Genomic DNA, 12,046 nt, shown 5'->3' with positions numbered 1-12,046 from the left:
TAAAGGCCATAACAAAGGTCTTTGTGGCAGAAAGGAACCAACTTGAGGTAAAGGCCATAACAAAGACCTTTGTTGCAAAAAGGAACCAACTTGAGGTAAAGGCCATAACAAAGGTCTTTATGGCAGAAAATGTGATTTCCTGTTATTTTATTCAAATTGCTACCTCTACATATTACATACAGTCTATCCACATAGAAGTACAAAGTAAATAGACCTCAGAAACTTTGGTTCACATGCACTGCAGCAGTTTGCGCTCCAAAGAAGCATTTACACACGCATTGCATCGAAATAATTATTTTCATACCTCCAGTTTCCGAGGTGTATTTTGTACTTCTATGTGGACAGGCTGTTGCATGTCCACATTACACAAATTTAAGACAGTTAATATTTGTTTTAAATCACTCAGTCATAAATTCTATAACTTAAAAATACTATTTAAGATAGGGAATACATATTTTCATCAACATAACACCATGTTTTGCCTTGACATACTTCACATTTTGGTGTCCACCCTGTAACTAAATCGGCGAGTCTAAAAGTCAGCGAACGGCCTGGCGCAGTACGGCGCAGCACTATGATGGTAAAAACTATCACACGCAGAGGCTGATGGTAAAAATGATCAATGGCAATCAACCAATGAACTGTCTAGAATTTATGTATGAGTGAAATAAATCATAGTATCATGGAGTCAGGTCAATGGTTCATCATATCCTGTATGTTTCTTAAAATTCATTCATATTTGAGACCAATTTCTGTGCCCATTTTATAGGTGCACAGGTGGATCCGTGTTTTTTTTTTTTTTTTTCATTTCTTTTTAATGAAAGAGTACTAATTGAATGCTATAATTAAATGAATGTGTGTTTCCGGTTGGCTCTAGCGATTTCACAGAAAAGGTATTTCTAGTACAATGCAGCGTCGGACTATAGCTGAGAGCGTAGCCTAAGTCATTACAGACTCCAAGAATGGCTCTCCATACACAAATGAGCAAACACTTAAAGGAGGGTAGTCTCCTCCATGGCCAGCTTGATTTCGATGGAGCGGAACCAAATTGGCTGCGGAGGAGACGGGTCATTTTGCCATGCACATTTTTCAGTGTCGACCGTCTGGTAGAGACCCACATATTGAGTGTCTGATGAAAAGAATTTACAGTGATTTATAGAGATAAATCACTGTAAATTCTTTTCTATTGAATGTTTACATAATAAATGGTATACTCACCACAAGAGAAACAGTAAACCTTGTTTATTTTGATCTCATTGTATTGTTTCTTTTTACTGATCTGAGGTTAACCCAATCGGTCCTATTAGGGCTCAAGCTTTTAAAGAAATTATCAATATTGTTGGAGCCCACTTGCACTTGCAGCATGTTCTCAAACATCCACCCAATATTTTGCCAGGGGGGATGGTCCATACAATCATCCCCAATGTTGATGCCTGTATACAGGTTTCTGACCAAATTAGCCTTATATTTGGCCATTTTAGCCACAAAAGTGTGATATTTTTTGCGCGCTTCACACAATTCTATTCCACTTCTGCGCCATATTTCATCAGTTTAGGAAATGTTTCACACACTTTGCATGTATTTGTGCCATAAACTTATTCTGTTGCCAAAAGGTGTTGGATTCACTATACTTCAAGAATTTTTTTTCATCTCCATCATTTGATCACTATAACCTAATCTTAAAGGCAAAGTCCCCATTACCACACATACAAAATGGTAATTTTAAAATTGCAGCCAATGAGCTAATAGTTGAGACTTATCAAATTAAATTGGATTTTCTTATAGAAAACATTCTTAAAGGAGTATTTCGTGATTCTAGCATCCTCTATTTATGTCATTTTTCATTAGATATCCACGAAAAAAACCTATTCCCAAAATTTCAGTTGATTCAGATTTTGCGTTCGCGAGTTATGCATGATTATGTGTATTACACTGCTCCATAGACAATGCGAGAACCAGAACGAAATTCAAATTTCACGATATCTTTGCTAAACGAATTAATCTGCAAGAAATATTTTGTACATAAACATTATGTAGCCAGAGGTTTCCAGTGATATAAAAATCTCAACTTTTTTTGAGAAAAGTGGGGATGAGGCTGTGGATCACGAAATGCCCTTTTAATGTCCCACTACATTAATTTTATTCATAAGTCTCAATGTTTTGAATGTTAAATAAAAGGATGAAAACACCAGATATTTGCACACAATCCCAATGCAAGGTATGGTCAAGTGTGCCACATGTGTACAAAAAGCCAGACATACCAAGGTCACTTAAAACCACTGGGTTATGGGAATGTCTTTATACATCCTCTGGCCACATCACTCACTGACCCTTTTTTTTTGTAGGGGTGTGCCACTGCCAGTTTCAAACTTGGAGTCTGGGGAACTGATCGGCCGGACAAAAAAGAGGGTCTTGGGAACTAATTGGCCAGCAAAAAAAATTGTTGCCCTTTTGCCACAGATTTTTGAAGGAATCGATTTCACTTTGAATTGTGCATTAAATTATTAAAACAAGATATTCCTGAAAAAAATTGGTGTCAGTTCCAATTTACAATGTAATTATTATTTGAATGTAATGTTAAAGATGGTTCCGAAAAATGGCCAAAAGCAATTCGACAAATAAAAAAACAGGCAAATGTGGTGACTATAAAGTTGTGTATCTTGCGACAAAAATTACATCGGATCTTACGACTGCCGCTTACCACAACCTCATCAAGTTACATCCCTATACGCCTCACCAGTTCTTCAAAAAGGCAAAAAAACCACCCAAAAACAATTTTTAAGTTAGATATGCAAATTAGCTACCTAATTTGCGCCAAAAATTGCATCAAGTCTTAGGGCAGCCACTTACCACCACCCTACCAAGTTATACCCCAATACACCTCACCAGCTCCGTGAAACTGCCACTTACCACAACCTCATCAAGTTATATCCCTATACGCCTCACCAGTTCTTCGAAATGGCAAAACAAAAACAAAAAACAATTTTTAAGTTAAATATGCAAATTAGCTACTTAATTTGCATATTTTGCGCCAAAAAAATGCATAAAGTCTTAGGGCAGCCACTTACCACCACCCTACCAAGTTACACCCAGATACACCTCACCAGCTCCGAGAAACTAACCTGGAAGCCAAAGGCATTTAAAAAAAAACAAAGTTCACACAATACAAATGTATGTACCCCATTATAGCATAAGGCAATTTATAAGTCATTTTAAATGATTTTAAATGTGACGTATACAATTTGTCTATAACACAGGGAGATATAAAATATAGGGATTAGGGTACTTTTTGTTCAATTTTCACAGAAATTGAAGGATTTTGACCTATGTTTTTGTTTGTCTGTTTACCCCTGGGTCGCTGAAACAAAGAATTATATTAATTAAATCACCTAATTTATAATTAATAAAGAACAAAGAAAGATAAAAGCAAAAGTATGCTTCATTTAGTTAAAACAATAGTAACATCCTGTTGTGTACAAAAATATAACTCTATACGACAATGCAAATCAGGATCAATTCATGGACTAAGTGCACAGGGAAATGTTGAGTATGTAAATTAAATGGAACAGCCAAAATTCCAATGGGTATGTAATTTAACAAGAACAGTCTTAAATTGATATCGATATTAATATTGACGTCACAGATTCGATTTGTCACGTGATCGTCAAACCTGTACTAAAGGTGTCAGTTCTGCAGGAACTGACACAAAAACTAAGAAAACTAATTTAATGCAAACTTGGCCTAAAGGCCCTATTACGATGGAAATCTCATTAATGCAGCATTGGGATCAAAATTACTAGACCCTGTAGACCTACCTATAGCCTACTGATAATTATAGCAGCAGCCAGCAGCATTACATGAAATCCCGCCATAAAAACAAACCCACATTTTTTGTGTCAGTTCCTGCAGAACTGACACCTTTAGTACAGGTTTGACGATCACGTGACAATTCGAATCATCATAATTTTCAGGGGGGGCCGGCCAAGATTGGCTGAATTTTGACGTTGTCATTGGTTTTACACGTAAACACAAAAATGTCTCAAATTATTCCAAAACTGTACGTATGTTATTAAGCACTATTTTATCAGTCTAAATCCGTTGAGGTTCGCCAGTGAACCTCATTGTAAGTACTGTTTTTTGAATGTTTTGTATGAATAACGCACGGTATGTTTATGATATATACCTAAAATTTCCCACATTGTGTATCACGGTTCGCGTGGTCTAATGGTAATGGGTCTCGCCTGCGGAGCATAGGGTCCCGAGATCGAGTCCCGCTCACTCCCGGCTATAATTTTTTTTTTTTTTTCTTCACATTTATTTTGAATCCAAAAATATTTATTTTTATGTGAAAATTTATACATTCACTGAGAAATATATTTTGTGCATTTTTTTTTCTGTAACGGGGCCAATAGAGCTAAAAACACAACTCAGCACGGAGCGTCCAATGTTCAGGCAGTGTTGCCGTCATATTGTCTGTTTTGTTTACGATATTGGCTGTTGCCACAGTGAATAATGTAGTCCACCATCGTCTGATAATTTTATCGAAATATCACGTGCTCTGTAAAAATATCAATATCGATATCGATACTATTCGTCAATTCAGCCCCAAACCAAATTTAACTATTTCGTGATTTTCTCCATAACCGTTGTTTTTACACCAAATCTGTATATTTAGATGAATTGATGTCTTGCATTCGGTCACAAACCAATTCGTTGTACTTTGTGCAATAACCCTCTATCTTTTAAACCAAATATCCTAATAAGTCGTGCGATGTCGAACTTTTCCTCTGGTCATAAAGAACAAAACATGTCAGCGGCGTATCTGTACGTAGCCGCAGTTTGTGGCCCCCACAACACGGGCTTCCGGTCCTAGGAAATGGAATATTACTGATAAATATATAAAGATGGCAAAATCAGTAAACCAGTTTAAGTTACAAATAAAGAAGAGTCTAATAAAAAATTACATCTAATATTTAGGGATTATTTAATGACCTCACCCATTCCCCCCCATCTCCACTCCAACTATCAATTTCTTGTGTGGACTGTGGAATATCTATATGAAATGTTATAAATATTTATATTGGAGTCTTTCTTTGCATGTTCTTCTCCTCTTTCTTTTTTCTTTTATTTGTTAACTTTGTGTAATTGTATGTTGTAACTTAAGGCAGTGTAAGGGGTGCTCGCTTCAGGCCTTTGGGCCTTTTGAGCATCTCCTCATTCAAATGTTGTGTCTTTTATATTTTGTATGTTGATTTGAATGAAAATAAAATGATGATGTATGATGATGATGATGATGTACATCATTTCCTACAGAGTCGTGAGATATGTCAAACTTTTCCCTTGGTCATAAGGAACAAAAAAAGTCAGTGGTCGCATATCTGTAGGATCAGTGAGATATAGGCCTAGTCACTTTTTTTTTAATTTTGTGCACTTAACCCTCTATCTTTTTAACCAAATATCCTCGAGTCGTGCCATATGTCGAATTTTTCCTCTGGTCATAAGGGAAAAAAGTCAGTGGTCGCATATCTGTAGGATCATCGGTTAATGAGATATAGTCACTTTTTTGTACGTTGTGCACTTAACCCTCTTTTTTTTTTTACTTCTGGATATCGTTTGGAGTCAAATGATTTTTCATTTTAAAGCTTATGATATATTTTCTAAACACGAAATAAAACAAAATTGACCGCGAGCCGACTTTACAGCTGTTTCGAGATGGACGGTCACATTATATTCATTAACATATTAAATCGTTTATCCCTTTTGGTCAATATCGAATTGGTTTGTGGCTGACTTAGCTTGGGGCCAAATGCATGAATTGGCATATGGCCAAGTCAACTGTGGACGAATTGATTTGGCCGAATCGATCTGCTTCCATGCTGACCAGGAAGTGCCGAAAAATTACGTACTTTTACAAGGCAAAAAGCAACTTTTCTACGCATTGTTGACATGGTGCCTTCGCCCAAAAAGGTTTCCTACTATAAAGACCTAACTTTTGAGATGGTTTGTATGTTTGAAGGTGCAAAATTAACAATAAGCTTAAAATCATGGCCCGGTTTACCGCCGAGTTTTGCAAGTCATCATCAACCACTTTGACAGATGACGTCAGACACTTATCTCTGTCTTGATAGTAATACGCTGTTTTACTTAGCCTATATCTGGTGGCAGCAGCATTTTTCTGATAATACACGGGGGGAACTGACGGTGTCCACATCTTTTTTTTTTTTTCTTTCTTTTTCAGTTTTTTGTATTTTATCAGTAGGCCTACTTAGAGCTGGTGGGGGAGAGAAAGCATTAAAATACATTCAGGAAAAAATACAACTCGAACCAAAGATGAAGGCTCCATTTCAAAATCAAAATTACAAAAAAAAAAAAAAAAAAAAAAACAGACAATGAGCAGGTTCAAAGACCCACAGAAGGAAGATGACAAAACAGAGTCCTGACCCTATCCGAATCCTATTTTGACCTTTACACAAATAAACCACCAGCCCCCTTCTTCATCACATACAATATTTTTATAAAAACATCCAGCATGTCCAGTGTTAATTAAACAAAAATCTTTTTGTATTGCGCTGGTATAGGAGTTGCAAGGGCCTGATACTTTGCTGATATCGAATGATGAAATTCGCCATCTTCCTCCTGTGAAAAAATTTGAAGAATAGAAGGCTGACGTTGCGCCAAGTGTATAATTAGGCCTATTTAATGATAAAATGAACTACCACTAAATGTTCTTGTCAGTGCTGCAGTGCAAAACTTCTCTTTAACATTACATTAAAATAATAGTTACATTGTAAATTGGAACTGACACCAATTTTTTTCAGGAATACTTGTTTTTTCAGTGCCGTAAAGAAAAACATTTACATTGAACTTGTCCATGCATTGCATGAGATGGATTGAGTCAAGGGTGCGGAATTTGACAGCCATTCCACTAGACAAGTAGATCGTAAATTCACTGTTTCGGCCAGCTCAAAGATGTGCACATAATTATTTGAGGTACTTTTCCTAACATTTGCTTCCAATTTTATTCCCAAAGGAGATCTCAAAATCATTTATTTCCAGCAAAATGGTCATTGGTTGAAGGCGCCGACATGCAGTGCTGCAACCACACATGCACTGATTGTTTACTATTACAAAATGGCCCAGTATTGCCCGGGGTATTGCCACTACTAAAGGGAGCCCATGATGGAGAATACCTTTTGAAGCTTTTGGGCTTGCAAAGGTAGCTTTTGGGCTTGCAAAAGTAGTACAAAAAACATGCCGATCAAGATGCCATTAGAGAGATTGCGCAATTTACGTGAAACGCGATACGGGAACGCCAACGGCATGCTACATTAGTCGAAAACTAGTTAGTATGCCCTCTAGAGGGTGAAATCCATTGTGAATTGGTCAACCGTGGAATTCCCGCAAGGCGGTTACGTTGCGGTTGGTAGCAAAAAATGACGTTCCAAAATGACAAAAAAAACGCATTACAAAATGCAGAAAAATTTTACGTTTGTCGTGTTATGAAGCGAATCAAAGTATCCAAATAGAACGAGTAGAATCCATCATTTTGGGGTTACAAATTTTTTTTAATTTCATAAATTAGTTGAAATGTGGCTGGGATCATTTATGTATGACGAAGAGTGGTGTGGGTTGCGCCCAAATATCTCATACACGATTTTATTGATTCATTTTGGGCTCATCAAAAGTCAAATGGCAACATCAACCAAGCAGACCAAGTTGTGTATGAAGGGACTTGATGCGAGTTGTTGGTACAAATTATCCTCACTTGACTAAGCACGCATAATACGCTGATCGAAAGAATTAATATCTGCAGAGTTTTTAGATGGCGCGTGGCTTGTCTTGAACATGCAATGCAGCAAGCGTCATGTTTGCCAATACTGAAACTCTAGAACTGTTAACATAAATCATCAAAGAACTTTATTTTAAGAATTATTTCAGTTAAATCAATAGGAAAAGAAAGAGTATGGTGTAATAAGTAGTTTGCCCCGCAGGGCTTCAAAGAACCGATAACCGCGAAATATGTATATCCAACTAGTTTGCCCCGCAGGACTACAAAGAATCACTAACCGCGCAATATGGATATCCAACTCAAAATAAGCATCAATATCTACTAAAAAACGTTTCAAAACGTAAAAAAGGGGCCAAAGTTTAAAAAATCTTTCCTGTGTGGCTTTTCAGCCTTTTTAAAACTTGGTCCCATTTATGAAAGTTTCTTAAGACCCATAGTCATCTATACTTGATGGTTTTCTTAGTTGGCAGTGTTTATTTCGTAGAGTAAATAAAATTAATGTACGTGCATGATTGAAGTTTTTCCGATAGGGCCTAGACATTATAATATATTTTGATTTAAGAAAAAGTAGCAAAGACTCGCTTTGCTAATTTCTTCATCGTCATCATGGTAATGTGGGATTCTGCGCCTTATGTACAGATATAGGGCCTATGCAGTAGGTTGACAGACAGTCGATTTGCTAAGTACTCTACTACTCTGTGAACGCAATATAATAAAACATAAACCTTCAGAATGTTTTTGATAATACATAGCCTACTGCATATTGCACCGCTTTCGAACAGTCTTAAAACTAAATTATAAGTGCAAATTGTTGCATGTAAAAATAACATTTATGACCCGTTCTGTGTGTTATTACGACTTTACTAAATGGACCAAGTTTTAACAAGAATTTGTCTTTAAAAAGACAAGTTCACGGATCAGGTGTATAGTACATGTACTTTGAGCTAATTTGGTCTAACATTCAATACCGGTATTCATATCTAACCTACTCTGCACTTATTCGACAATAAATACGTGATATGAGGCTTAATAATGATACCTGCGTCTTGACTCTGGAAAACAATATTTTTTAAAAACCTCATTTTGCATTTAGTTTTTTAAGCCACTTTGGGAGCCACCTACAGGATCTCGTTTTGCATTTAGGTCTTTATTACGTTGCAAAGTAGCAAAACTTTCTTTATATGGCCCAATTCGTGCCTGGAAAAGGCTATCCCCTCCTACAACCTATCGACAGGTCTGATTTCTATAATGAGGTGTCACCGGGTTTGCAAGCGATAATAATACCAAATCTAACCACCATGAAATTTACCACATCACGACCAAGCTCACATTGGGCGCCCATTCCTTTAAAGGAATTTTATTAAGTCACCTACGGTACTAAGAAACAAATTTGGCTATAACTACGAAGAAAATTGTATCTTATCACAAGTAAACAAAATAATTACACAGCTTGCTCTTGCTAGCTTTTGTCAGGGTCATATGTATGAACACCAATATTATACAGGTTTATAGGCCTACACATGGGTTATTACAGGAATCAATAAACATTAGCTAACATTCAATTAACTATAGAGTATAGATAATGGACTTAGTTTTGTGCAATGTAGTAATTTTCTGAAGTAAATCTCTTGCTGCACAGTTTTCTATACAGAATATGTTTACTTTGTAATCAGGCCTGGCCATGAACCCTGCTAGTTTTGATTAACCAATCAGTTATGTGTATTGTCAGCATGTGATGGCTATAAGCCAATTGAAAACATGTTTATAAAAAAGGCTAACATATTCCTACTCCTGGACAGACTCTTTTCTGGGTTAGGGCTAATTAGTAAGTTGTCATGTGTGGCAAGATTAGATAAAGGCATACAAACTAGGGTATGAGATATTAGGAATAATTTCCTAGACTCTTAACCACAGGGCTGGTGGCCACATACCTATTCATGACACAGGATATGTAAGGGATAAACTGTGCATGTGAGATATGGGGGAAAGTGGCATCATTTCACTACCGTGAAAAAAGAGTGAAAAGCCACACAGGAAAGATTTTTTAAACTTTGGCCCCTTTTTACGTTTTGCTGTGCAATTTCTCGCGAATTTTGGGCCGTAAAATTTAGATCCATCTTTTGTTTAAATGAGCACGTATCACCTGACCTCGAGTTTTGAAGTCGGAAATGTTTCACAACTCAGGAAACCGAAAACGAATATTCACTTCCTTCAGCTTATTATTAGGTGACAAAAGGCTAGAATAACAATATTGGTCACACCTAAGAAGCTAACACTTCAAAATAACAATCGGTCGTTTAAAAAAAAACGTTTTGGTATTGGTTTTGGTTTTGATCACATAGTTTCCTATTATCCTGCTTAAGCTCTTGACTGACGTCATTACCAATACCTTTGTCTGTACCCTTTGTTAGAAACTTAAAACTTCTAGAAAGCAGTTTTGGTTTTCATTTCGGCTTGAAACATAATCGTGTGACCCCAGATTATTAGCTTTGAAGTTACCTTGATGAAAGTACACAAAAGTAGTTTTCGCAGTAATTTCGCAGAGCAATATTCACGAGCAGAGAAATCCAACAAGTCAATTTACATTTGAAAGCGTGTTTTGTATCTTCGAATAATCCTAAGATTATCACCTTGTGAACAAATACAAACCATCGAAATATTTCCTCCCGAGATTACAAAAGAATAGACACTCGAGTGATATACACATGTAATTCATATTCATATCGCATACGGGATAAACGATTGAAGCTATATGACTTCCGATATAAAGTCTAGTTGACTTTTATTCCAAGAAAAAAAAAAGAACTAGACTTAGCTGTGGTCTAAGACCACGAACACAGCCGTGTTGTGATCCCTTAATCACCTTTGACCCCAAAATATATGAAAACATTGGTTAATGTCAATGCACGTGTCCACGTGGCATCACTTTGCTATGCTTTTTGTGGCAGAAGGGATATTTTGAAGGTATATCGTTTTATACCGGAAGTAACCCCTTACTGACCTTTGACCCCAACTGTGTGTACACCATATAGACACTGTGTTATAACAATGCATATGTGCAAGTGGCGTCACTGTCCTACGTAATTAGTGGAAGAAGAAGCATTTTAAAGATTTTCGTTTTATACCGGAAGTGACCCCTTAATGACCTTTGACCCCAAATCTGTGTACACCCATAGACACTGGATAATAACAATGCATGTGTGCAAGTGGCGTCACTGTCCTACAGAATCTGTGGAAGAAGATGCATTTTAAAGGTATTTCGTTTTATACCGGAAGTGACCCCTTAATGAGATTTGACCCCAAATAAAAAATACCACATACATTGGGTGACTGCAGATCATATGTGAACATACCGTTACTGTCCCATGTTTTACTTATCTAATAAAAAATTTTGAATGTATTTCGTTTTATACCGGAAGTGACCCCTTAATGACCTTTGACCCCAAATCTGTGTACACCCCATAGACACTGAGTAATAACAATGCATGTGTGCAAGTGGCATCTCTGTCCCACATAATTTGTGGAAGAAGATGCATTTTAAAGGTATTTCGTTTTATACCGGAAGTGACCCCTTAATGAGCTTTGACCCCAAATAAAAAATATACCACATGTACATTGGGTGACTGCAGATCATATGTGAACATACCGTTACTGTGCTATGTTTTACTTAGCTAATACAAATTTTTGAAGGTTTTTCGTTTTATACCGGAAGTGACCCCTTAATGACCTTTGACCCCAAATCTGTGTACACCACATATGTGACCGTACAGCACGAATGAGCCGTAAATGTCCTCAATTGTATTCCGAGTTACAGTGTAAAATGGGCATGAAGGTCGTATTCATTGGTACCTCAATGTGGTGCTACGTGTACCTCATTTAATGAGATACACGGAGCACCAAATTGAAATACCTATGACTATGACCCTCATGCCCATTTTACACTGTAACTCGGAATACAATTGAGGACATTTACGGCTCATTCGTGCTGTACGGTCACATATACACTGGGTAATAACAATGCGTGTGTGCAAGTAGGGTCGCTGTCCTACGTAAGTTGTGGGAGAAGATGCATTTTTAGTTGAAATCACGTTTTTGACCCCTGTGACCCCTGCGTGACCTTTGACCCCACAAGTTTCATGTGACATGTAGGGGCATGGTCAATGATCATTGTGACCAAGTTAGGTCAAAATCGATGTAAGCATGTGAGTGCTAGAGCAAATGTAATGGTTGACAGAAGAAAGAAGAAGAAAGAAGAAC

This window comes from Amphiura filiformis, chromosome 14 (assembly GCF_039555335.1).
Source record: "Amphiura filiformis chromosome 14, Afil_fr2py, whole genome shotgun sequence".
Lineage (NCBI taxonomy): Eukaryota > Metazoa > Echinodermata > Ophiuroidea > Amphilepidida > Amphiuridae > Amphiura > Amphiura filiformis.
The sequence above is the reverse complement of the archived record's forward strand: the minus strand, read 5'-3'. Positions refer to the sequence as shown.